The sequence below is a fragment of the Podarcis vaucheri genome (genome assembly GCF_965113315.1).
Source record: "Podarcis vaucheri genome assembly, chromosome: 14".
Classification (NCBI taxonomy): Eukaryota; Metazoa; Chordata; class Lepidosauria; order Squamata; family Lacertidae; genus Podarcis; species Podarcis vaucheri.
In genome coordinates, this window is record NC_138752.1 from 10,437,502 (window position 1) to 10,460,992 (window position 23,491).

At 48.1% G+C, this 23,491-nt stretch overlaps 1 protein-coding gene and 1 long non-coding RNA gene across 5 annotated transcripts in view; one reads left to right on the plus strand and one right to left on the minus strand.

Moving 5' to 3' along the window:
- The window catches only part of CSNK1G1 (casein kinase 1 gamma 1), a 69,197-nt gene extending 48,337 nt beyond the window's left edge, over nucleotides 1-20,860 (minus strand). The window contains exon 1 of one of the 2 annotated variants that reach the window (XM_082198650.1): nucleotides 20,739-20,860. The gene's annotated coding sequence lies outside the window, so the exon portion shown is untranslated. Of the gene's footprint in view, nucleotides 1-20,666 lie in introns of both variants that reach the window. The other variant, XM_082198649.1, reaches the window with a different exon arrangement.
- Nucleotides 1,469-17,987, plus strand: LOC309518556. 3 transcript variants are annotated; one of them, XR_014213489.1, is made up of 4 exons: nucleotides 1,469-2,078; nucleotides 2,361-2,442; nucleotides 14,111-14,274; nucleotides 17,838-17,987. It is a non-coding gene; the product is annotated as an uncharacterized lncRNA (long non-coding RNA). The 3 variants fall into 3 exon arrangements; XR_014213488.1 differs by lacking the exon at nucleotides 14,111-14,274 and having other exon boundaries at nucleotides 2,361-2,452; XR_014213490.1 differs by lacking the exon at nucleotides 14,111-14,274.
- Nucleotides 20,861-23,491: the final 2,631 nt, after the last annotated feature.

Below are 23,491 nucleotides of genomic sequence, written 5' to 3' on the forward strand. Positions count from 1 at the left end.
ATGTCACATAGAGGAAGGAGAAAGGTTGTTTTCTGCTGCTCCAGAGAAGCGGACACGGAGCAATGGATCCAAACTACAAGAAAGAAGATTCCACCTAAACATTAGGAAGAACTTCCTGACAGTAAGAGCTGTTCGACAGTGGAATTTGCTGCCAAGGAGTGTGGTGGAGTCTCCTACTTTGGAGGTCTTTAAGCAGAGGCTTGACAACCATATGTCAGGAGTGATCTGATGGTGTTTCCTGCTTGGCAGGGGGTTGGACTCGATGGCCCTTGTGGTCTCTTCCAACTCTATGATTCTATGATTCTATAATCGAAAAGTCACGTGTATTATTTTGAAGTCATGTGTATTACTCTTAGAATTTACTGAGCACTTTAAAAACTATGGGTTGTAAGTTCTACCCTGAGTAGACACACTGAAATTAAGATATCTATATTAGTCACATCCAATAATTTTAGTAGTGAGCATGACTAAAATTGGATACAATTCTATTATGCACAGCACTGACTCTGTCCAATAAGGTTTATAAATCAATACACACTGGAATTATTCTCTTTCTGCAAGTTCTTTAGCACTTAAAAGAGCTCTGTGAAGGAAGAGTAACCCTAATATTTCATATGTCTACTTTGTGTATATGACCAACCAACCAACAGCTCCTCTTTCTGGTCTGTAGAAACAGATATCTTTCTGCTCATATTCAGGCATGAAAAGACAGAACACAAAACTATTAATGTTTAGCCCAGAATAAAACAGTTTAATCACTTGGTGTCAAGAATGAATGAGAAGTATGTCTACTGGGGCTGGAGAGGTATTTGGAGCCATGCTTTATCTATAGCAGCATAAAAAGCTGGGACCAGAGCAATATTCCAAAAGTTTCAGCAATGACAAGCAAGTCTTCACCAGAGGTACTCAATACTGTGTTAGAAACTCAGATATGTAAGCTATTCACTAAATGGCTCCTTAAACCTAGACTATGGGTGCAACAACAGAATGTCTAGTCACCACCGGGAGGGGGGGGGATATTGTGTATATTGTCAATGTTAATATATTTTACAATTCAGTCACACATTTTAACAATTACGGTAATCTTTTTATCAAAACAAGTGAACTAATATACAATTCACATCAATGACTCATTCTTAATATCACATTTTTCATGGCAATTATTAACGGACCACTAGAAACATCAGCAGTAGTGGACAATCATAAGTCATTTGAACAATTAATATTTATAAATACGGGTATGTACATAGATACTCTTAACCAAATATATTAAGTTGCAGGTTCATCAAGTACTGAAGTCACAGTTAAATATGTTTGTTATATCAAAATTCTTGGAAGAACAGGCCTAACCGCAGAATCCTAAACATTTCAACACAGAAATAGATCCTACTGAATTCAAAAGAGCCTGCTCTCAGGCAAATGGGATTGGGATCACAACCTAATTCATTATTTTTCAGCAGTACCTCTCTAATAGCATGTTTATGAATACTCCATTCGCAAGATAACGTGTTTTTGCAGGACTGCCTGTACAGCTGAGTCTTCAGAATCTTGTTACCTAAAAGGTTTTGGGTACTTGGGATGCCACATTTCTTGTGGCATGTAAGCTCAGAGACCAGGGGCAGTGGTGGCTGTTGTCCAGTGAACTCCCAAGGAGAGAGGAGAGAAGAGGAGGCCGAAGGAACACTTCACAAGGGAGGGTGTTCAAAAAGAGGTGAGGGGCTGCCCGCAGGCAACAGGGGAGCTGCAGAAAGAATGGTTGGTCAAGGGAGCAGAGGACTCAGAAAGGTTGAAAACCTCTGGTGTACATGATCAACATCCAGCTCAATTGTCTACCAGCTTGCACTGCTCAGATTAGAACTCTAACACATATGTTACTATTATTATAGTTGTTTTTGTTGCTGTGGTAATTTTCAGCAAAGTTCCATGATTCCTACTGGGGCAAAACCCTAGCATGTGCAAGCTTGACTCAACAACAGATGGCAACATTCTTTCTTTAGAATTTAGGCAGCAACCCTATGGAAAATTTCACACATACATTTTAAAATCAACTAAGACTGCCATCCTCAATCCACTTATCTGTAAATAAGCTTCAATGAATTCAATGGGATTTGCTTGAGTAGGCATGTATAGGATTGCATTGTAAATTTATCTATATTGGGGAGGTAAAATAATTGGGAGCTGAGAGTCCTGTGGTATGGAGTACGATGAAATACTTCCACCTTTTCCTCTCTGTATCCATACTGAATGAACTCTGATTTCAGTAAGCAGCACTAAAGTATAGTGCTAAAGTTAGGCTGCTAAGTGGCACTGGTACACACAAAATAGAAAACAATAATTATCATCAAGTCTTTCTTTTTCAGAAAACAAATAACAAATGTATCATGGCAGGAGCTTTCATGGACCACTGTTCAATCCAGATGCATGAAGTTTTTATCCCAGGTTGTAAGTAAATGTGTGTGGCATGGTATATTTGTATACAGACATATACACATGTTAGGTAGGTAGGTAGAGTGTAAACAGTGAGATTAAATGGAAAAACTAAATCCAGATTTTCCACATTTCATTTCCCTCTGATTTCACTGTTTACGCATGATACGGACCGAGGGGGGGGGTACCTATTTCCCCCCTTCTTCTTTCTTGTCCGAGGCGATGACCTCAAGGGTACCACCGCACACCCACCCTCGAACCCCCTTCACCGTTGCACAAGCACCACACGTTTCCCAGACCTTTTCCTGAGCGAAATAAGCTCGAATATATATATATTCCCTATCCTTTCCTATGCCTATCTGCGCTCCATACTTAGAATGAGTAGACCGAGTGTTTCCCTTCTCCGCTTATTCCTATGGCCGCGCTTTGGCCAATCACAGCCATGCATTCGTCCTGCAGGAGCTAGCTCAGGGAGCTCTTGCACGCCTCATTTAACCTCCTGACGAGCTGCTGACGGCCCCCCACGGCGAGAACAATAGAACCGAAACTCCCGACCTCGTAAAACTGTCAAACCCTTGTTACAATGTATCCATTTCTACAAGAATGGATACATTCTGCTTCCGCTTTTGATCTAGGCTACGGGACGGACTGAAAGTCATCAGAACCTTTCAAAATTCATATAAAATCAACCACAGCTCCAATTTTCTTGCTCTTGGTGTCATTCGACTCAGTTTCCCCAGGACTCCATGATGTTGGCCGACTCCATAATCCTCGAGACGGCAAGTCACGTACACAGGAACTCCTTAATCCTGTCAGATCGCTCTGCCCAGCCCGTCCCCCGGGCAATACCAGGTGGCAGACAGCGCATATCAGTAACCCATTGTCCCACCGCCACCGGTACTCATGAAATGTGTATTTGTGTATGACCCTCGCTCTGCATATTCCCCCCTCCCTTCCCTCAAATGTAAATTAGTGTAACCCCACCTTTCTCTGAGATATTCATGACGTGTGTAATATATTCATGATGTAATCCATGAAACCCAACCTTCCCATAATGTATTCATGACGTTCCGCGCACTGTGTTATGGGACTTGGAGGGAACTTTTAAAAGTTTATGTCGCCCCATTCTCGGGGTTCAATCTCGCCTTGAACCTGTTGCGCAATAAACTTGGATCTTCGCATTTTGCTCCTGCGTCCGGCTGAGCTTCCTTTTCTTCCGCTAGAATCCACGGACTTGGTCCGATTGGCTGGGTGGCAGGGTAAATACGCACCCAGATTTTTCCGTAACAGCTTGGCGCCCAACGTGGGGCTGGCGGTTCTCCCGGGTTGCTGACCGGAGGCCCCGAATTCTTCAGCCGGCTGCGGGCCAATTTGCCCGAGAAGACCCTTTTGGACCTCCGGCCATCTCCCGGGCGGTAATCGGAAGCCCCAGGAGTTCAGCCGGGGAGCAAAAGGGATCCAGCCGGCTCATTCATCGATCCCGGGATCGGATCGACGGGAAGACGCGTGAGTATAGGAAAATCCAGTGCACTGGTGGGAAGGGGTGGAAGTCTCCTGGCAACTGAATTCTCTGCCCTCCTCTCTATCGTACCTTCTTGCCTTTCTCTTGGTCCAGTCAGTGAGAGAGACCGTGGACCGCTGCTCGACCCGAAAGGGGGGTTCTGAGCTCTATCTCTTTATCTAAACCCTCCAGCCAGCCGCACCAATTGGGAGCCCGAAGGGTAAGACGGAGAGACCCGACTTGAAAGATAGCCGACTCTCCGCAAACGGGCATCCCAGTTGAAAGCAAGGGGTTGGAGCTCTCTTTCCGATCTTCCCGAGCGTCCTTTCTAGGGGGCAGGAAGTGGTCTTGCTTTCTATCCCAATCCCAGCCGCACCGGTCGGGCTACAATACCACGTGTACTGTAAGCCCGCTTCCGAAAGCAAGGGGGATTTTCGACCCAAACCTCTGTCCAGGGACCACCCGATCTGGCACCGCACGGTGCGGGCGTTCAGTAGGGCCCCTTTTCCTGAGTTGTGACGATAGGTAGGAGGTTGCCAGGAGGGAATAGCCCATGAGGAATTGGGCGGGATCGGCAGAGCGGAAAAGGGACCCCAGGTGAATGGTTAAGGAAAAAGGAAGTAAGGAATACCGGATAGCTAGAGCTCTTAAAAACCTCCCTAGGAAGTTGCCAAGCGACTAAAGACCTTTCCTTTTACTAGTCCTTTGTCGAATAACCCTAGACCCACAAATCCTTATCGACCCCCTCCTCTCTCCTCTTTCCTATCTAGACACGCGTGAAATATACTATGGGTACCCAGGCTTCCAAACACGAGCGGACTCATTCTGGGAGGAAGGCTTCCCGGAAGCCATCCCGTTCCCAGAAGGATCCCGACTCCCCTCTTCAATTTGTCATCGCGTGTTGGAAGTCGATTCCTGGCCACAAATTGTTATCTAAGGAAAAACTAGAGGACCTCTGCTCCGGAACCTGGCCCGCCAGGACTGCCTCCGCCAGACCCGAACTGCGGTGGCCACCGGGGGGTTCGTTTAATGAAGAACGCTTGAACCACCTAAGGAAAGCCCTGATAGAAGAAAAACCCCGCCAGTTAGAATACCTGGCCACCTTTGAGGCCGTAAGGAGAATGCTCCAAGCCCCAAAGGGAACAACCTCTTACCAATTGCCTATATTAAATCCCGGGCGACTGCCAATGCCCCCCCCTTACGAAGATGACGATGTACGACAGACCCTGGTCCCCTTTTACTATCAAGGACCACCGCCGCAAGCCCCGACATCCAGCGACAGCGACTCCAGTAGTGGGGAGGAAACGGGGGAGGAGGATGAGGCACAAGACACCGAAAATAGGAGGGTCACACGACTACAAGCGAAAAAGGACAAGGGGGGGGCCAAACAAGTTAAAAACCCCGGACAAGCTAAAACTAAAATCCCCTCCTCTACTCACCACAACACCATTGAGGACTCTACCCAAGTCGGGAATAAACCCGCTCCCACGGAACCTCAAGGCTCCGAAAAAGGGACCCGGGGCCGTGATAAAGAGACTCCGGGGACTTCTGACCAAGTAAGCTCCACCGTGAGTTCTACTGCGGTCCAGATGCCCTTAAGGGCCCTGCCCATTCCTCCTCTCGACCCTGATGGGCCCCCGCGGATGGTTTACACGCATCAACCCTTCTATACCTCAGACCTGGTAACTTGGTCAAACCAGATGCCCTCATTGAGGGATGACCCGGACAAATGCCACCGCCAGGTCAGCGCTATCTTCTCCACACACAATCCCACCTGGCCCGATGTCCACGTCCTTCTGAATGCCCTCTTCAACGAGGCGGAGAAAGCGGACATTCTAACTAAAGCTGGGGAAGCCATAGAACTACCTGACTACCAAAGGGGACGGCCTCAGGGATTGCAAGCGCTCACAGCACAATGTCTCAGAGTAGAACCAGAATGGGACTATAATACCACTAACGGTATTTGGTGCTTAAACCTATTTAAAAAGGCCATTTTGGACGGTGTAAAGGCCGCCGGACAACGCACCGTTAATTGGACCAAAGTCCAGTCGGTCATGCAGGGACCAAATGAACACCCGTCCGATTATTACACTAGATTGGTCTCTGCCATTAAAACATGGGGAGGAATAGACCCCAACAACCCACAGCATGAAGTAATCATTAAAGGGTTCTTCAAGGATCAGGCTTGCCCAGATATCAGGAAAGCTCTGAATCTCCAAATTGGATACGATGGAAAGAGCGTAAGTGAAATCTTGTCCATCGCAAAATCTGTCTACAACTCTCGGGATGAAAGAAAGAAGAAGGAAACGAAGCCCGAGGTCGAACAAATACTAGCCTTAAGCATGGAACCTGCCTATGGTCCTAATCGAGGCAGGGGATTCCCTCGAGGAAAGGGAATCCGTGGAGGAGGAACCCCAAATCCCTATAGGCAATGGGGACCGGGGACTGGAGGATGCTATTACTGCCAGGAAGAGGGACACATAAAAAGATTCTGCCCCTACCTAAATGCGACACCCTACGGGGGACAGGAGCCTAAGCCTTTCCCTGTACGGATCACCCACCCCCCTTTCTCCCCGCAAGCCAACGTAACCCCAGGCTACAGCAACCACAACCCAGCGGCTTATACCCCACCGGCGGTCTCGAACCCGATCCCTCAATCCCGACCACAACCGGGACCCCGGACCCAAATGCCGGCCACCCAACTGCCAGCCATAGACCAGCCTGCCCACCCTTGGGCGAATGCTACTGCTCCTCCCTTGCACCCTCCAAACCAACCACCTCCCGATGATCAGAACACTTATTGACAATTAGAAGGGGATCCCGGTCAGACCCAAACCATCTGCCCTGTCCTTACATTGTCACCCGAAGACCCGGTCTGTACTATCGAGATAGACGGCCACCCTTACCAATGTCTACTGGACACAGGGGCCACCTATTCCACCCTAACCGACAGTCACCTGGAACCAGGGACAGTAACCAAGAAAGTAATGGGACTGGATGGGATACCCCGCACTTGCCCGCTCTCGCGACCGGCCAAGGTCACCCTCGGACCATTACTAGCGGAACACACTTTCCTATTAACAAGCAGCCCAGTCAACCTCCTCGGCAGAGACCTCCTCTGCAAACTTAATGCCACCATAAAATGCTCCCCGGATGGCATTTACCTACATATGCCAGGGAACTCCATTCCCATTTTCCAGGGTATCGTTCAGGAATCCAAAGCGGACCGACAGTTTCCCGAACTCCCTTTAGAACTGGAAAACGAATTGCCCCCCTCCCTATGGGGCACTGAATCAACCTCAGTGGGACTCTTACTCTCCGCCACTCCGGTTAAGATCACTTACCGAAGCGACTTACCCTTCCCATGCACCAAGCAATACCCTCTGCCCAAAGAAGCCATAGAAGGCCTAACACCCATGATTGAGGACTTCCTCGAAAAGGGGATTCTAGTCCCATGCGCTTCGCCCTGTAATACCCCAGTTCTCCCGGTCAAGAAGCCCGCTAAGGAGGGGACACCTATACGGTACCGTTTTGTGCAAGACTTGAGATTAGTGAACCAATTTGTGATACCCCGACACCCGGTAGTTGGCAACCCGAACTCCCTCCTAAACGCCATTCCAGCAGGGACGACTTGGTACTCCGCTGCGGACTTGTGCTCTGCCTTCTTCAGCATACCCCTAGATCCGGCCAGCCAATTCCTTTTTGCATTTACCTGGGGGCCCAGCCAACTAACGTGGACCAGACTGCCCCAAGGCTACGTAGAGTCGCCCGCCATTTTTTCGGCCGTTTTACACCAGGACTTAGAGGACATCCACTTACCGGCCAGCTCCACCTTGCTTCTCTACGTAGACGATATTTTATTATGTTCTACCAGCGAGGAGGCATGTAAGATAGATACTAAATACCTCCTATCAGAATTAGCAAAGAAGGGACATAAAGTGTCTCCTAAGAAACTCCAATATTGTAAGCAAGAGGTCAAGTATCTCGGACACATCTTGGGAGTAGGGACCAGAAGTCTAGCCACTGACAGAATTGAGGCAGTCACTAAAATCCCCCTCCCAAGAACTAAGCGACAACTCCGCGGCTTCCTTGGCATGGCCGGCTTCTGCCGGGCATGGATCGCCGGTTACAGTGAAATAACGAAGCCCTTAACTGTCATGACGCGCCAGGACCACCCAGATACCTTAGTCTGGGAAGATGAAGCTTACAGCTCTTTTGAACGACTAAAACGGGAACTCAGATCTGCTCCTGCCCTAGGATTACCCGACTACCGAATCCCTTTCAACCTGTTCATCCACGAGCAAATGGGGGTAGCCTCTGGGGTCCTAACCCAACCATTCCGCGACCAAGAGAGGCCAGTAGCATATTATAGTCTACAACTTGACAATACTGCCAAAGGGGCTGTCAGTTGCCTCAGAGCCATTGCGGCCGCCGCGGTCCTCCTCGAGAAAGCCCAAGAGACGGTTCTGGGCCACGAAATCACCCTCCACGTTCCCCATTCAGTCTCAACCCTCCTAACCCTAAAAGGATGTCACCATTTCTCAAACTCCCGCCTCAACCGCTACGAAGCCCTCCTACTAACTCCAACCAATGTCACCATTAAACGTGTCAACTCGCTAAACCCCGCTACCCTACTACCCCTTCCCGATGATGGCACCCCGCATCATGACTGCACCACTATAGTCCGGCAAGCCGAAAAGCCCCGGGAAGACTTAGATCATCTTCCCCTGGAGAACCCGGACCTAATATTATATACTGATGGTAGCTCTAAAGTAATCGACGGGGTTAGGAAGACTGGGTACGCGGTAGTCTCCGACTTCGAAATACTAGAGTCAAATCCAATTAACTCTCAGTACAGTGCCCAAGCCGCCGAGCTAATTGCGCTGCTGCATGCCTGCGAGATTGGTGAAGGGAAGCGGATAACCATTTATACGGATAGTAAATACTGTTTCGGCTTGGTGCACACAACTGGCCAAATTTGGCTCCAAAGAGGCTTTCTAACCGCTGCCGGGTCTCAAATCTCGCACGCCGCCCTGGTTGAGCGACTTCTCACAGCGATCCACCTACCTGCCGCCATAGCCGTTGTCCACTGCAAGGCCCATACCAAAGGCAGGGACTCAGTTTCTAAAGGAAACAGACGAGCCGACAAAGCCGCACAGATGGCAGCCTTACGCACCCCTAACAACGAATCCGAGTTCCAAGCCCTCCAACTGCCAGCAGACCTAGACCTCACAGAAATTTACAAATCTGCCCCAGGGGATGAGAAGGCTACGTGGGAATCGATAGGTGCCACCGAACAACAAGGTATCTGGGTCCTCCCCGATGGAAGAACCGTCCTTCCAAAGGCCTGGACTCCAAAAGTAGTGAGGTTTCTTCACCAGCGGACACATTGGGGAAAAGGGAGATTAATGGAACATGTAATTAGATTTTGGTACGCACCCGGGATAGCTGCTGCCGCAGCAGCAGCATCAAAGAATTGCATTACCTGCCAGCGGTTCAATCCTAAACGTGAACCAAGGAGGCCGCCAGGAGCCAGACCATGGGCCTTTGTCCCCTTTGAGAACTTGCAGCTTGATTTCATTGATCTGCCCCAATGCCAAGGCTTTAAACATGCTTTGATTATAGTTGACCAATTTTCCTCGTGGGTGGAGGGATTCCCTTGCAGAAAGGCCACCGCATCCGTAGTTGCCAGGGCCCTCCTACAGGACATTATTCCCCGCTATGGCATACCCCGTCGCCTAGACAGCGATAGGGGGACCCACTTTACTGCAGAAGTGGTGCAATTAGTGGCCAAATCACTCCAAATCAAATGGGACCTCCACACCCCATACCACCCACAATCTTCTGGCCAAGTGGAACGTATGAACCAGGAAATAAAGATACAGCTGGGCAAACTTTGCGAGCTCACTGGCCTAAAATGGGTCAATGCACTCCCACTGGTTCTTCATAACATCCGCAGCGCCCCAACCGGACGTTTGAAACTCTCCCCATTCGAACTCTTATTCGGGAGACCTCCTCCCGTCTACAACACTCTATTCCCACTATCGGAACTGGAGCTCGGGGAGGCAGAACTTACTAATTATGTTATTCAGCTCCAGACACAGCTACAGCGTCTCCACCACTACGCGGCCATCGAGGGACAGAATCTTCCCATCGACGTCCACGCTCACTCCTTCCACCCGGGCGACTGGATCCTCGTCAAGGTCTACCAGAAAGAACCACTCCAACCCGCGTGGGAAGGTCCCTACCAAGTACTCTTGACATCGCCAACCGCCGTGAAAGTAGGTGAGAAGAATTCCTGGTTACATCACACTAGGTGCAAGTCCTCACCCCCTCCACAGGAGACGGAAGAAAGCAACGGCGAGGACTTCACCTTTTCGACTCCACCGGCTTTACCGACCTCATATATTGACGACGACGACCAACAGACCGGACCAGCGGATCGGGGCCAAGGTCGGGCTCAACAGACCGGACCAGCTGATCGGGGCCAAGATCGGGCTCAACAGACCGGACCAGTTGATCGGGGCCAAGGTCGGGCTCAACAGACCGGACCAGACACCGCGACACCCAACTGGACGTCCGAAATCATCCCAGATACCAACACCATCAAGCTACGTTTCAGACGCGCCGACAACCACGCTTGACAGCTCCATTGACAGCTTGCTTCGTTTGACAGCTCCATTCACAGCTTGCTTCGTTTGACAGCTCCATTGACAGCTTGCTTCGTTTGACAGCTCCATTGACAGCTTGCTTCGTTTGACAGCTCCATTCACTACTTCCTTCGTTGACAGCTTCGCCTTTGACAGTTCATCTGACAGCTCCGTTCAACAGCGCTATTTGATACCTTCGCTTTGCAGCCTCACCCTGTCAGGCGCCTTCGTTCGTTCACGCATCCGAGCCATGCGCCTGGTCACCACCGCCCTTCTCCTCGCCACCTTATCCTGGGTCACGTCTACCTCATCAGACCATTGCACAGGACTACGAACAAACTACCACTTCTTGGACTATCATGAGGTCGAGACGGGAAGGTCTAACCCTGATCGAATGGGGGACTTTGATTTCTGCCTTCCCGAGTCCCGGACCTTGCTACGCCATTCCCTAGTTCCCCAACTCGCCGAAAACGAATATTGGGAACTTTTCATTCGAAACAAGGATTTACATCGTATCGGCTCTGCGGCTCTCACTCTTGACCACTCCTCTTACCGGCTGACCTGCAGAAATGGGACTTACCTTCTTTACGAGAGTGGAGAGGTCTCGCAAACCCCAAACTGGACCGAAGTCGAGACAGGAGGGGCTACTCACGCTTATACGGAATCAAGCCACCCCTCTGGAAACTTGATTTTCGGCTTCCAGTGCCTCCGCTCCACCCCGGAAACCCGGAAACCCCAACTCCAAGGACTCTGCCTACGGCGGTTCTGCTGTCTATGGGACTTAGGGGTCACTCATGAGTGGAGAGGGGCTGAATATCTCGAAGGGTGGCACCATTCTTTACACCCCTCGCGCTCCCCCTCATGGGACCACGTCGGACCCCTGCGATGCGGCGGTATCGCCAGGGATAGGCGACTACTGAACACCACCGACCCCCTCCATCCGGTTGGCACAGCACCCCGACAATTCGGCGCCGACCCGGCACTCCCGGGAGAAGACCTCCTGTCATCCTGGGAGCAAAACTCCTATATTAAGCTTCTCAGCCAGGTGGCGAAGGAGTCACCCTACCCGAACTGCTGGATTTGCGCTCACGCACCCAGCCATCTCCAACAGAGCCTCCCACTGGTCCCTGTACCAGTGACCTTAGAACAGTTCCGTTCCAGAAATGTTACCTCCTGGAACCTGACCGCACTCAACTTAACACATCAATACCTCTACCTCACCGGCCCTACGAAGGGACCCCTTTGCCGCAGCTTCTCAGGGGAAGGAACCTTCATCGGATCCAGTACATGCACCAACACTCTGGAAATCCTACCAACTGGACTGGTCACTGTCTCTAACACAAGAGACTCCCGAACTTTTCCTAACCTTACTGTTGCCTGGGCCGCTGCGGTTGGACACCCCTTGGACTGGAAGCCACAACCCGCAGACATCATGCTACTACAAACCTTTGCTTCAGGCCGAATGGAATCTTACCTCAGCGGCCTATTCTGGGTATGTGGGCACCGCGCTTATACATGGGTGAGCCCACACATGTCCGGATCCTGCTTCATCGGCTACATCGTTCCCGGAATTAGAATATTACCACACCTACCGCCTGGAAGACAACGGAACAAAAGGGAGCAAAAGGAGCTGTCAGACCTGTCAGACGTTGCTGCGAATGGAGAGACCGTAGGCCGAGCACTCTTCCCCGCCTACGGTGCCGGTTCAAACCACGTGGATATTCTCCGACTCACCGACATCCTCCTTAAGTTCATGCAGGAGGCGACCCAGATCACAGACTCCCTCATGTCGGAACTATCCGAGGTAAGACAATTGAGCCTACAGACGAGAATCGCGACAGACTTCCTCTTGTCCAGTCAGGGAGGCACCTGCGCATTAATAGGCACAGAGTGCTGCACATACGTGACTGACCAGACCTTAAATATAACTGGACATTTGAATAATATCCATGAACTAGCAGGGAAGCTCCACGACATCCAGCATGAGGGGCTATCCGATGTGGACTTATGGGGATGGTTGCCCAAGCTGGGATGGCTCAGACAACTATTGAAAGTCGTGTTGTTTATCATTTTAACTGTCTTCCTTTGTGTCTCTATCTTGTGTTGCACTATGCATTGTATTACCCCTTGCTGCTCTCTCCTCCGACATTCTGCTTCTCCTAGTTCCTTTCCTCTTCGAGCCTATGCCCGCTCCCGACATGCTCCCACTTTCCCAGACTATGTACAGATGAGGCATTTAGGAGAAGGTGAATACGAGATCACCGAAATTTAGCGCTCAAATGGTGCGGAGAAAGGATTTGCAAGTTCTTACAGAACTTTAATGCAAATCTATCTCCGAATGGGGGACTGATACGGACCGAGGGGGGGGTACCTATTTCCCCCCTTCTTCTTTCTTGTCCGAGGCGATGACCTCAAGGGTACCACCGCACACCCACCCTCGAACCCCCTTCACCGTTGCACAAGCACCACACGTTTCCCAGACCTTTTCCTGAGCGAAATAAGCTCGAATATATATATATTCCCTATCCTTTCCTATGCCTATCTGCGCTCCATACTTAGAATGAGTAGACCGAGTGTTTCCCTTCTCCGCTTATTCCTATGGCCGCGCTTTGGCCAATCACAGCCATGCATTCGTCCTGCAGGAGCTAGCTCAGGGAGCTCTTGCACGCCTCATTTAACCTCCTGACGAGCTGCTGACGGCCCCCCACGGCGAGAACAATAGAACCGAAACTCCCGACCTCGTAAAACTGTCAAACCCTTGTTACAATGTATCCATTTCTACAAGAATGGATACATTCTGCTTCCGCTTTTGATCTAGGCTACGGGACGGACTGAAAGTCATCAGAACCTTTCAAAATTCATATAAAATCAACCACAGCTCCAATTTTCTTGCTCTTGGTGTCATTCGACTCAGTTTCCCCAGGACTCCATGATGTTGGCCGACTCCATAATCCTCGAGACGGCAAGTCACGTACACAGGAACTCCTTAATCCTGTCAGATCGCTCTGCCCAGCCCGTCCCCCGGGCAATACCAGGTGGCAGACAGCGCATATCAGTAACCCATTGTCCCACCGCCACCGGTACTCATGAAATGTGTATTTGTGTATGACCCTCGCTCTGCATATTCCCCCCTCCCTTCCCTCAAATGTAAATTAGTGTAACCCCACCTTTCTCTGAGATATTCATGACGTGTGTAATATATTCATGATGTAATCCATGAAACCCAACCTTCCCATAATGTATTCATGACGTTCCGCGCACTGTGTTATGGGACTTGGAGGGAACTTTTAAAAGTTTATGTCGCCCCATTCTCGGGGTTCAATCTCGCCTTGAACCTGTTGCGCAATAAACTTGGATCTTCGCATTTTGCTCCTGCGTCCGGCTGAGCTTCCTTTTCTTCCGCTAGAATCCACGGACTTGGTCCGATTGGCTGGGTGGCAGGGTAAATACGCACCCAGATTTTTCCGTAACAACGCACCTGATAAATTTTGGGATAATACTAATATTAGCAGTCTTCCAACATTTATAACAGGCCTCTGTCTCCTCAGAAGTAATCCTCTCTGGACTCTCGAGGACTTACTCTCCAGGACCAAAGTCTTATTTTACTAATCCTGAGGGAAAGAAGAAACTTTACAACTTCTATAATGAAAGGAGAGTCAAGCCCAAATTCTTAAAGAAGGAAAGTAGGCAATGGAGGTGGGAGGAACAGAAGCTTGCATAATCTCCCCTCTTTCTTCCAAATGCCCTCACCAGCTGCTATTTCTGACAACAGAACAAGGGGGCAACAAAATATATTATTTGGGGGACAAGTTGGTGATGGTAACCCACCTTCCCCTACCATGTTGTCCTCTGCTCAGTTTTCAAAAATTAATTTGATAAACACACTCACTGACATGATCTTTCTGATGTTTGGCGGCACTTCATCTTCAATTCCACCAAGCCTACCCCTCTCTCTCACTTACAAAGCATAAAAATATTATAAAGGCAAGCTATAGCCTGCCACACTCACACTCTTAATGTAGCTCCTCTGCTTTCTGAATGAATAAAAGATACAGATTGGGAAATGCTGCAAACTGGATTGGTTGGAGGCATTTTGGGACCACCCTTTCTCTACGGTATATTGCTCTGTCCTGAAGGCCTGCTGAATGTTGGGAGGGAGGGTAAATAGAGGGGTGCTCCATCCCAATTCCCTCCCTCAGGTTTTTCTGTGTATGAAGGAAAGAACTGATATGGGGGGAATTGTTCCCACCGCAGCAAATGGGTGAGACCTAGCAACACATCATACAGCGATTGTTCAATGGATGCATGCATGCTGAGGCTTGTAGCTGCCTGGCCTTCAGAGGAAGACTGAAAATGGAGTCCAGAGAGATTGAGAGAGTAATTTGGTGAAGGCCGGGTGGGGGCAAAGAGTGGAGCTCTGATGGAGGCAATCATCATAATCTAAAGTGAAATCCCCCTTGAGAGATGGATTAATGAGTGTGTGTTGCAGGGAGAATAACAGAGACTGGGTTCTTCTGGCTTTAAGAGTTCTGGAATTATTGGGAGGGCAATGCTCCACTTGTGCAAACTCACCATCATCCCTAACACTCTAAACCAGAAGAACAAAGCAGAAGCAGAGCTTAGAACAGGGGTCTGCAACCTTTAAGACAAAAAGAGCCACTTGGACCCGTTTCCGAAAAAACAAACAAACTGGGAGCCGCAAAACTCGTCATTATAAAAATAACTTTTTTGTCACTTTTTTATTATTTCTTTGTTTGACCCCTCAGAATTACTCCTCCTCATAGAAATAAACGTTAAATTAACAAGTTCCCTTTTTGTGTGTGTGTGTTCACTCCCCTTCAAAACAGTGACCAGTGTACATGCCCCCTTTCAATGCAGTGACCAGCGTACATGCCCCTTGCATGGGCCCCCATGCGACGTCACAGCCAGTACAGCACCCGCCACAGTGGGGAGTGTCGGGGCGCACAATGCGCCTCCTCCCCTCGCTAGTATCCGCCCCGGAGCCGCGGCAAAGGTGTAAAAGAGCCACATGCGGCTCCGGAGCCGCAGGTTGCAGACCCCTGGCTTAGAATTTGACTGGGGTTTGGAGTCTTGCTCTAAAAATGAACAAACCAAGATGAGTTCCACTTCTCTGGATAGGCAAGCAAATGCCATGACCTAAATTTTCCAACCCATCATATACAGTGGTACTTCGGGTTAAGAACTTAATTCGTTCTGGAGGTCCGTTCTTAACCTGAAACTGTTCTTAATCTGAGGTACCACTCAGGGGCCTCCCACTGCTGCCGCGCCGCTGCCACCCAATCTCTGTTCTCATCCTGAAGCAAAGTTCTTAACCTGAGGTACTATTTCTGGGTTAGAGGAGTCGGTAACCTGAAGCGTCTGTAACCTGAAGCATCTGTAACCCGAGGTACCACTGTATATCAATGTCTATAAACATTTTGAATAAATCTGCATAGTTTAGCCACTTATTTGTAGTTCAGTCAACAGCTAAAAGTGGTTACCATGGATGCAGTTCACAGTTGTACCCACGCATCAGTGCTGAGAAACTGAACAAGTAGGTGGCTACAGGATATCTGAACCTTGATAGCGCAAAGGGGCTGGATTTTTTTTTGCAGCAATAAGTTCTACTGCACCCATAAATCATAGGTTAGAATAAATTATCTTAATATTTATGCTCTCTCCAGGTTGCATAAGTTTCCCAGTAATGAAAAACAGCGTAATAGCAAATGCCACACAGACGTTCTACCATGGCAGGCATCATTGCTCAGTCATTTTGTGTTTATAAAGCTCCTACAATAGGCTGCATATAATAACTAGGTAAAATGGTAACCAAGGCCTTGCCCACCTATTTATCATAAAAGTGTTCAGAAGACAGCACCAAATAAAGCTTTCTGTTTTTAACATGAAGCAAAAGCTTCAACTATTTTAACTGGTCTTAGACCCCACATACGGTATATGGAAACCCAATACATACTCATCTGTACGGTAATCCAAACCAAGGCTACTAACATATCTAAAAGCATGCCTAACAGAAATGTTACACAGCCTCTAGATTGTGTTCAGAGCATTTCCCTGGGTTATCCATTCCAATGAATAATAATAATTTATTTACAGATAGGTAGCCGTGTTGGTCTGCCATAGTCAAAATAAAAAAAATTCCTTCCAGTACCACCTTAAAGACCACGAAAGCTCATACCAAGAACTAACTTAGTTGGTCTTTAAGGTGCTACTGGAAGGATTTTTTTTATTTTAATAATTTATTTGACCCCCATCCATCTGACTGGGTTGCTCCAGCCACTCTGGGAGGCTTCCAAAGTATATCCAAACATAATAAAACATTTAAAAGCTTCCCTTTACATAATAATAACAATAATTTATTATTATGAGCAGATGACCACCTTGAAAGGAGGCTCCCACTGCAGTTCCCTAACATTTTCTCGATCTGCATGTGGGTTGGTAGCTGTTCAAGGTACAGTTGAGTTTACATTTGCAAGGTCTGTGCCATAAACAACTTTATAAAAACAAACACAGTCACTTTGAACTAGTCCCAGAAGTTAATACGGAACCAATGTAATGCTGCAACACTGGTAGGACCAATTTCCTCTTCCCAGTATCAGTTAGGTAGGGCAGGATGCAGCATTTTGCACCAGATGTTCCAAACCACGCACAGGCACTCAGCCATCCAGATGTTTTGGGACTACAACTTCCATCATCCCTAGCTAACAGAACTAGCGGTCAGGGATGATGGGAATCCCAAAACCTCTGGAGGGCCGAGTTTGCCTATGCCTGTTCCAAACCATTTTCAATAGTAACTCCACGTTAACAACAATGTAGCAGACAATCCTATAAATTGCACAATGAATAAATTGCAAACAAAGTGTTACAAAGAAAGATTCAAGATTCAGTACAAAGAAACCTCTACGTAGCACATACCCTGCACACACACCCCAACACCTGTCACCACTGGATTCACTTTCACTATCCCCTCAAAAATAGCTACCAGGCATTAGTTTAGAACTGGCACCACTATTCTAACTTGTAGTTTAAAAATGACAAATTGAACTTAAGTGAGTTATTGAATGATCCTGTATTCTAAATCCCTAGTGCCTCCAAACAGATATTGAACGACAAAATCACCTTTCTGAAATGTGCTGGATCCTATTAAAGACAACTCCCTAGTGCCTAAAGATATAACTCTGCTACCTCTCTCTTTCAGGAAACTGACTGCTAATTTAAGTGTAAAAATCTGTCATTTTCAGCTTCCAGGTGTATACTGCAAGCAGAAGTTTGGAAGTTTGCAAATCACATGGGAAGAACACCCTTATTGCATAGGTAGAGCAGGGAAGTCTAAGCGACATCAATCCCATAAATTAGCCAGGGCTCCAGTAATTTATGAGCCTAACATGTTTGATAAAGTAGTAGATAGGTAGCCGTGTTGGTCTGCCATAGTCAAAATAAAAAAATTCTTTCCAGTAGCACCTTAAAGACCAACTAAGTTAGTTCTTGGTATGAGCTTTCGTGTGCATGCACACTTCTTCAGATGTTTGATAAATCAACACTAGTACCACACACTGCTAAAAGAATTTAGTCACATTCCAGTACAGTGGTACCTTGGTTTGCAACCACTTTGGATTACAACTGTTTTCTATTACAACCACGTCAAACCCAGAAGTGTGTGCCCCTTTTTTTAAGATTACAACCAAATTTTTTTTTGGGGGGGAGGCCCCATTGCTGAAAACGCGCATTAGGTTACAACCTGTTTTGGTTTACAACCAGACCTCCAGAACGGATTATGGTTGTAAACCAAGGTACCACTGTAATATCAATGATGCTTACTCCTAGATGTGTACTTAAATGTCAGTCTACCAGAATAAAAATTGCTAAAATTTTATTTTTGCTTGTGTCTGTGAAATTTGCTCTATTTCTGAATCATGCAGCCTTCAGTTTTAGTAACAATTTTTTAAAAATCTATTCTACAGCTTTCTAACAGGAAGAAGCAACATACAATACAGACAGTGACCATTTTAGGAGTGCCCAATGTTTGTAGCTGCTCACGCGCACATTGCATCAAACCCGGAAGTGACCCAAACACATTACAAAAAGAGGTGGAACAGGTTGGGGCGTTTGCAGGCTTTTTCAATGGTGTTTCAAATATACACAATGTGTGGTGCCTTGGAACGAAACCCTGCATAAATTGGGAGTTTCCTGTAGGTGCAGAGTGACAGGTCACCCACGGTAGTGGAGATCGAAACATCTTCTGGTAATATACTTCATATACCACACATAAGATTCACTCAGGTCCTAACAAAGAATTAAACAAACATGCTGCTCTCCCCCCTTAAATAAACAAGTTGTATTTTATAAATAAGTGAGATGGGCGCACAACCCTAGAGTCGGACACGACTGGCCCGTACGGGCAGGGGTACCTTTACCTTTATTTTATAAATAATGTAGTGCAGAAGCATATGCAGGCATTCCATCTGCACTACAATAAGACAGCCAAACTTTAAGCAAAACTTGAAAGATTGATTTAACAAGACCTAGTTTCAAGTAACTATGTTTAAGATTACCTCTGGTTTTCAGCTGCATATTTTTCACAAACACAGAGATACACTAGTATAATTTTAGCACACATCTCGGCATCCTTGCACACCATATGAATCTTGCACACATGGTGGTATCAACTGGACAAACACCAAATAAACTAAAAAATTACAAGCTAATACTATCCTAACAGCAAATGATTTTTCTTCCTACAAACAATCCTCTTTCAGCCCCAAAACTAGTAAACTGCAGAAACGAGGCATATTAAGAAGCACAGCAACAGATCAGCATTAGTTTAGATCTCTACATAGAGGGTAATAACAATAAACTGCTGCATTTTGTCTATGGAATCATCAAGGCTTAGAGAAGAAAAACAATATGCTCAACAGGCCCATACCAGAAAGAAAAACTTCCAAGTTCCTTTAATGGAGTCACATCCTTACTCTTCCTAAATTGTTCAGCTTGGCTTCCTACACAGAGGAGCAAAAGGCTACATGCTCCGGATATGAAGGATCTGACCTACAGAGCATTTCAAAATTGCCAGAAACTTGACTCATAAACACTATGTGTGACCCCCCCCAACAGGTTTAAAGAAAAAAAGGCAAACCATGTTTTCCACACCATGTGCAGCTAGCCAGTGGAAGTGTGTTTCACGGGATTTGTGCGTCACAACCCTGTATCAGAAATATCCTTTTAAAAAAGACTGACCACCAAACATACAATTTCCTAATCTTTGGCAGCATTATTTTGTATAGTGCTCCTTAATTTACCAATACCGCCCCAATAAGACCAAAAGGCTGAACTAGACAGACCATTGGCCTGAACCCCTAATAACAATTTGGTCTCCTTTGACGGTAGGAAGCATCATAGCAGCAGCACTATTGTCTTCTCCAAAGGCAGGGCAAAACCTGGAAGCTACGAAACTAGGAGGCTCTCTCTCACACACACACACGCGCGCGAACTTTTTGATGAAATACCCCTTAGGAGCCAGTCCTTCGTGGTGAGCAGCGGCTCAGCATTTTGCTAGAGTACATCGAGTGAGGGCATCTACAATCACCATTATTATTCTGAAAACAGGTTGCAGCGGAAAAGCAACACACACACAAAGAACCCTGGAAACACCTGCGCAAAAGCTCCTGCATGGCTGAAAAGGCTCCGTTCTTCAGCATGGAGGGAGAAAGGCGAAACTCTGCTCCAGGCATCCCACCCCCCCAAAAAAAACGGGGCACACGAAGCCTCCACTTTGGGCAACCACAGCATACGCGCTTCACGCCAGGCGCGCCAAGTGTTCTCAGGGAGGCGAGGCCTGGGCAAGTCAGAACATGCCTGAGCCGAGGGAGCGCCCCCCTCCCCAAATCCCCTCTTCCTCTCGCCCTGCCTCGCAGCGGCAGGCCCCGCCGACCGCCGTTAGTGGCACAGAGAGACGCCCCCCGCGCCACCCTCCTCGGAGGGAAAGCAGCAGCCGGAGGCGCCTCTGCGCTGAGGGAAAAGTCAACGCCGCAAACGAGCGCTCTATACCGCCGGTACCCGCCCTGACCTCCTACCGTCCTGAGGAAAGGCCGCTTCTCCCGGGGTGGGGGGGTGGGGGCAGGGGGGGCGCGGGAGGGGGCGCGTACCCCGAGCCACTGCCCCCTCCTTCGTTGAAGCACTCTCAGGAGGGGGGGGAGAGCGGGACACCCCGGAAGCTCTTGCTGCGGGCTCACGCCCTACGCCCAGCCGGCGCCCTATCGGAGGGAAGCCAGCCGGCCCGAGGCGCCGTCACAAAAACTGCTTCCGGGTCGCGGGCTCGGCGGACGCGCCTTAGCAACCGCGTTCGGTTACCAAGCGGAAGCTGGAGGGGATTTTGTGGCGAGAGGGAGGTCACGTGACTCAGAGAGGGAGGAGTCGTTGTGCCCTCGCGGAGCAGCCGCTGATTGTGAGGATGTGGAGACACGTGGATTAAAAGGAACCGGAGGGGTGAAGGCGACGCATTCGTTCCAGAGAAGTAGCCGAGTTAATGTTTCCAACAAAAGGGTTGGCTGGAAGCAGAACTGCTATGTCTACTCTAGTGCAAGCCCCATTCAGTTCAGTTCCCTGGCCTGCTCCTGGGAAAGTAGACGTAGGGTTGCAGCCTAAAATAAATAATAATAATAATTATTACTATTTATACCCCGCCCTCCCCAGCCAAGGCCAGGCTCAGGGCAGCTAACAAGCAATAATAAAAACAGGTTGAATGAATACAACTTAAAAACAAGATTAAAACACATTAAAACATTAAAATGCAGCCTCATCGCAGGAGGAGAAAAAAGAAAGAGGGGGAGGGAATCAAATTGACTCCAAGCCAAAGGCCAGGCAGAACAACTTTGTCTTACAGGCCCTATGGAAAGAAATCAGATCCTGCAGGGCCCTGGTCTCATGGGGCAGAGCGTTCCACCAGGCCGGAGCTAGTGTTGAAAAGGCCCTGGCTCTGGTTGAGGCTAATCTAACTTCCTTAGGGCCCGGGACCTCTAGGGTGTTGCTGTTTTTGGACCTTGAGGCTCTCCGTGGGGCATACCGGGAAAGGCGGTCCCGTAGGTACGAGGGTCCTAGGCCGTGAAGGGCTTTAAAGGTCAAAAGCAGCACCTTAAATCTGACCCTGTACTCCACCGGGACCCAGTGCAGCTGAAAAAGCACTGGGTGAATATGCTCCCATGGCAGAGACTCCGTGAGGAGCCTCGCAGCATTCTGCACCCGCTGGAGTTTCTGGGACAGCTTCAAGGGCAGCCCTGTGTAGAACGAATTACAGTAGTCAAGCCTGGAGGTGACCGTCACATGGATCACTGTGGCCAGGTCGGGGTGGGAAAGGTAAGGGACCAACTGCTTGAAGCTCCCCCGCCTGTGTGCTTCATCACCTTCGTCATTCCTTCCCAATCTTCCCCTTCCTCATTGAAGGCAATGCCAGCTGCCCTCTTGAACAGACTTGAAGAGTTCGAAGGGACCCCAAGGGTCATCTAGTCCAACCCCCTGCAATGCAGGAAACTCTGTTAAAGCACCCATGACAGAGGGTGCTTAAAAACCTTAAGGAGAGTTCATTCACAACGTCCCGAGGGAGACCGTCCCACTTAGCTGCGGATTTATCTGACTCTTCTTTCTGCTTGAAGATCAGAAAAATCCTTATTTGCATCAGTCACTAGCTGTAGCCAAAGCTTTTTTTCTGGGGGGGATGAATACCCCTAAACAGTGGCAGTATTTCAATATGTGTAGAAGAATGAGAGTACCCCTAACATTTTTTTAGGGAGGGAAAGGCACTGGCCGTAGCAATAAAATAAAACATATTGAAGATAGAGATAAAAACTTTAACTATACAAAATGCATTTTGGAGGCTTATATCAATAATCAAATCATTTTATTACTTATTACACTTATTTACCACCTTTTCTTCCAGGGAGCTCAAAGTGGTGTATTTTCCTCCCCAGTTCATCCTCACGAGCCTGTGAGGTAGGTTGGGGTGGTGACTGGCGGAAGGTCACCCCGTGAGGTTCATGGCTGAGTGGAGATTCAAACCCTGGTCTCCCAGGTCATGGTCAAATACACTAACAATTTCAATACACTGGCTCTCAAAAATGCATTCTTTGTCCCTTTGGCAAAGGCCCCGCGGTCACTGCTCATTTCTCACCTAGTGTGAGCTACAGGTAGGTAGCCGTGTTGGTCTGCCATAGTCAAAATAAAAAAAATTCCTTCCAGTAGCACCTTAAAGACCAACTAAGTTAGTTCTTTGGTATGAGCTTTCGTGTGCATGCACACTTCTTCAGATACACTGAAACAGAAGTTGCCAGATCCTTCTATATATAGTGAGAAGGTGGGGAGGTATTATTATTACTCAGAAGGGTGGTGGGAATGGGAGATTGGCAGGTAGCTGAGATGAGCCTGTTAACGACTCTTAACGACTGTAATAGGTCTTACAGGAAAAGGCAAGGGGTGAGAAGGTGAAAAATGGCTTAGTCATGTATAATGAGATAAGAATCCAATGTCTTTGTTCAAACCAGGTCTCTCCATGGTTTTAAGTTTGGTAATGAGTTGCAATTCAGCAGCTTCTCTTTCCAGTCTATTTCTGAAATTCCTTTGTAGTAAAACAGCTACTTTGAGATCTTGTATAGAATGTCCTGGGAGATTGAAGTGTTCTCCTACTGGTTTCTCTGTTTTGTGATTCTTGATGTCAGATTTATGTCCGTTTATTCTTTGGCGTAAGGTTTGGCCTGTTTGTCCAATATAGAGAGCTGAAGGACACTGTTGGCATTTGATGGCATACACAATGTTAGACGATGAGCAATTGAATAGTCCCGAGATGGTATGTGTGATGTTGTTGGGGCCAGTAATGGTGTTGTCCGGGTGTATGTGGCAGCAAAGTTGG